Source organism: Bidens hawaiensis, unplaced genomic scaffold (genome assembly GCF_021521415.1).
Source record: "Bidens hawaiensis isolate Kalapana, Puna unplaced genomic scaffold, B.hawaiensis_p1.1 tig00001575_1, whole genome shotgun sequence".
NCBI classification, from domain to species: domain Eukaryota; kingdom Viridiplantae; phylum Streptophyta; class Magnoliopsida; order Asterales; family Asteraceae; genus Bidens; species Bidens hawaiensis.
Genome location: NW_027491088.1, coordinates 2,596,950 through 2,601,446, shown reverse-complemented (window position 1 = coordinate 2,601,446; position 4,497 = coordinate 2,596,950). Strand labels below are relative to the sequence as shown.

The window sequence follows — 4,497 nt, the reverse complement described above, 5'->3', positions numbered from 1 at the left end:
GCAAGGGGTGCTTGAATCGTCATTGGTATCCTGACCTGTTATGTCTAACGTCGTTACCTTATTATCTGGTTAATGTGAGGTCTACGGTCAAGCTTATAAGTTGTAACACCAAAAGGAAACATACAAATATATTTTTCATATATAATTTTGGTTTAGTCACATTTTTTGAATAAAAAGTTAACTTTTAGTTACTACAAGGTTCCGTTAAGTGGGGACGTGACGGAAGTACGATTGGTTAAATTCGGTTCCTCTTGTTACGCTAAAGCTTATAAGTTGTAACACCTAAAAATGTCACATCTTTTTTGAAGTTAAACTAGGTTCCCTATCTCTCTATATAAAAACTGTCATACCAAGACACCATTTGTAAATAACTATTCCGAACCACCCACTTTAAAGCATCTCTAATATTGGATATTCAAAAACCATCAAGTCAACTGTTACATCATATACAATTTTTTTTTGAAGGATCAATTATTTCTTCAATAACTAAAACCTATAAAAGTTTCATTAAGACAATATATGTATGTATAGTGGTGGACCCCCACCCAGCGGCGTAATCGGCCGTACTAACCTCAGACTTAAGTTCCACAATGTTGCAGCGTGCGTCACCGTGCCATCCGCCCACCACCACGTCATACAGACCCAAGGTTCTAGTACGTGTGGAAATGCTGTTAAGGATACAATGAGACCTACTTAGGATATGCGCTATTTGTCTCCATTATTTGTCACGTCAACGTCACCTCAACTTTTCATCCATAGTACAACCCATGTTATACTCCATTCTTCAACATTCTATTATTTTATGTTATAAAAATACGAAAAAGAAGAGAAAAAAAATATATGATTGAGGCGAGGTTGTGAGTGGTGTGGTCACAAAATAAGAAGAGTATGAATGAGCACGTGATGACCCTCATACGCACCCCGCCATGCATGAGGGGAGGTGGGGGCGCAATGTTCATGCAGCATCATTCGAGCCATCTCAGCGCTCCCTCCGTGAGTTGTGACAACAAGTGACTCACACCCAATAGCCATATGTAGGATTACGATGGCTTGGCACAAATTTCAAGATTACACTTTTAAATAAACCATGCATTGTAGACAATGTCTACAACGCACTCCACTCTCATTCTATTGGATGGTTTCTCACATTGGTCCCACCATCCTGTTCATCCAATTTTCTCTACGTTGGGAATGTTTTTGGAGCCGATAACACGTGAGGGGTCAAAACGCCGGCCAAAATGTTCCGGTACACTTGGTCTAATAGATACTATTATAATTAGAAGAGTAAACACACAACTTTTACAAAATTAACACATATCTCCGTTTGCAAATCCGTGAGCTCTTCGTGCATAGTCAATGATGGAAACAGACCATCTACTTCGTCGTATTTCCATTTGCAAATCCATGGACCAACTTAAGCAAATTCACTTGCAATACTTCGTAACAGGCCTAAGCCTAGACCCTCTCATATGTTTCAAACTTATCGCCTTTTGTTGCACTCAAAATCCAGCCAGTGTTGACTATGCACGCCAAGTGTTCGACAAAATCCCTCAACCAAAAGTTTTCATTTACAATATGATGATCAAGGGCTACTCTCGCACTAACCGAACCGAACATGCCGTATCTATGTATGTAGAAATGTTAAGGAGGGATACGAAGCCCGATAATTACACGTTTCCGTTCCTGCTTAACGGGTTTACAAAACGGGCTGGGTTGGTATATGGGAAGGGGTTACATTGTCATGTATCTAAGTTCGGGTTCGGGTTTAATCCAGCTGTTGAGACATCATTGATACGTGTGTATTCAGTACATGGGAATATGAATGATGCTAGAATGGTGTTTGATACATGTTTGAAAACCAATGCCGCGATCACTTGGAATATTATGATTGCTGGATACAGTAGATGTAAACAGTTTAATAAATCAAGAAAGCTTTTTTATGAAATGGAAAAGATGAGAATCAAACCCGCTTGTGTCACTCTTGTTTCGATGTTATCGGTTTGTTCAAAGTTAAAGGACGCAAATAGTTGTAAGCACATTCATGGGTACATCAAAGATTGGATAACCGAGCCGAATTTGGTATTGAATAATGCTTTAATTGATGCATATGCAGCCTGCGGGGAAATGGATGCTGCATTGGCGGTTTTTAAGAACATGAAAACGAGAGATGTGATTTCTTGGACTGCAGTTTTATCGGGTTTTCTTAATCTTGGAAACCTCGATGTTGCTCGTGGGGTTTTTGATGAAATGCCTGTGAGAGATTCGGTTTCGTGGACTGCAATGATTGACGGGTATGTAAAACAAAACAGGTTTAAAGAGGGTTTGATGCTTTTCAAGAATATGCAGGATGCAAAAGTGGAACCGGATGAGTTCACGATGGTTAGCATTCTTACAGCCTGTGCTAACACGGGTGCACTCGAGTTAGGTGAGTGGGTTAACGTTTGTATCGACAAAAAGAAGATTAAACACGACGTTTTTGTAGGAAATGCACTTATAGACATGTATTTTAAATGCGGTGAAGTGAGCAAAGCAGTGGATGTTTTCAATAAAATGCCCAAAAGAGATAAGTTCACTTGGACTAATATTATCATTGGTTATGCTATTAATGGATATGGAAATGAAGCTATTAACATGTTTAAAAAAATGTTAAATGCATCGATAAAACCGGACCAAATATGTTACCTAGGCGTTTTAACTGCTTGTACTCACGCGGGTATGGTGAATGAAGGCAAAAAGTTTTTTGCTGACATGTCGATCCACCATGGAATCGAGCCAGAGGTTGAACATTGTGGCTGCATGGTTGATCTTTTGGGCCGGGCTGGGCTTTTAGCCCAAGCTTATGATCTCATAACCACTATGCCAATTAGCCCAAACTCGGTTGTTTGGCGGGGCCTTCTTGGTGCTTGTAGAGTCCATAAAGATGTAGATTTGGCTGAAATAGCAGCCAAGAAACTTATTGAATTAGAGCCGGATAATGGTGGAGTTTATGTATTATTATGTAACATATATGCAGCTTGTAATAGATGGGATGATTTACGTAAATTAAGAAATATAATGATGATCGGAGGAGTAACAAAAACCCCAGGTTGTAGTAGTATAGAGATTTATGGCACGGTTAACGAGTCTGTTGCGCGCGATAGATGCATCGTCGATCTGAGGAGATATATTCGACGGTTGAGATGATGACAGAAGATATGAGAATTCTAGGTTATGCTCCTAGTGAGACATGTCTTGACATAGGAGAGTGACATAAACTATAAATATGCAATGTGGATATATAATTTAATGAAAGCATGTTAATTGTATTAATAAATTATGTATTTGTTTATTTATTGTGTTTTGGATGTCTTAAGAAAGCTGGTAGGTTATATTTGAATGACAAATTTCAAGTCACACTTTTCATAATTTTATAACTCGAGTTTAAAACTCTCCATGTGTTTAATTGTTTATTTTAATGTTGTTTAGGCTTGTTTAATGTAAGTTGTGAGTTTTTGACACCGGATAAGAACGGGGTAGAGGTAGCCATCTGTAACTGACCCGTTGTCGTTTTGAGTTACTGTAATGTTAGTTGACGGCACATGTATTGTTAAACATCCATTTTCCGTTGGTACTTCAGTTTTATATGCATTCCATTAGTGTTTTTGTTTTATTATTCATAAAATTATATATTTTTTAACCGTTAATTTTTTTTCATCTTATTTTAATTCTCATGTCTAAATGAGACTGAATTCATAACCATTTGATTGAAGGTCATATACGTTTCTGTGACCGTATTATCTATGTAGTATAATTAAAAAGTTTGATGCCACAAAAGATTTTTTTTTAAATATTTTAATAGGAAGATGCAGTCCACTTAAGTTCAATTCTCATACTCATCTTAATTTCAACTATTTTTTCCATCTTGATTTGAGCAGAATTTTTTTCTTTGGTTTATTTTTATTTTTATTATTATTTTTTTTAAAAATATTAACATATATAAGAGTTTTGGTATCGCAAGCACTCCCATTGAACCACTTGGCGGCATCTTATTGGTGCAAGACATTTTTTTGGTTTTGTTTTAGTTCGGTACCGTAACGAACGTGACGAAAATCGACCAAGTTCTCGTAGGCTCATTGTGGTTTGTTTTAGTTTCAGTATCCTAACGTACATAACGAAAAAGACCAAATGCCGACTTTTTTCGGTATCGTTACGAACGTGACAGAAACCGACAGAAATTGCGTAGACTCACGGCCATAACACCCGAGATCGACAACGGTCGGGTTGTATCAACGCTCGAGTTTTACCAATCGAAGTCACATATTAGTCCACCACAATTTTTATAATTTTTGTTTTAGTGTACAGTAAAACACGTAACCAAAACCAACCGAAGTAGCGTCAACTTAGCACCTCAACACTTGAAACCGATAACGCTTGGGTTTTACCATAATCCGGGTTTTACCGACTTACCTGACGTAACGCGCCGGGTAAAACTCTAGTTATTAATAATTACATAGTTGC

General features: G+C 37.6%; 1 pseudogene; it reads left to right on the top strand.

Moving 5' to 3' along the window:
- Positions 1–1,388: 1,388 nt before the first annotated feature.
- LOC143585839 (putative pentatricopeptide repeat-containing protein At3g15930 pseudogene) lies at positions 1,389–3,390 on the top strand (annotated as a pseudogene).
- The last annotated feature ends 1,107 nt before the right edge of the window (positions 3,391–4,497 follow it).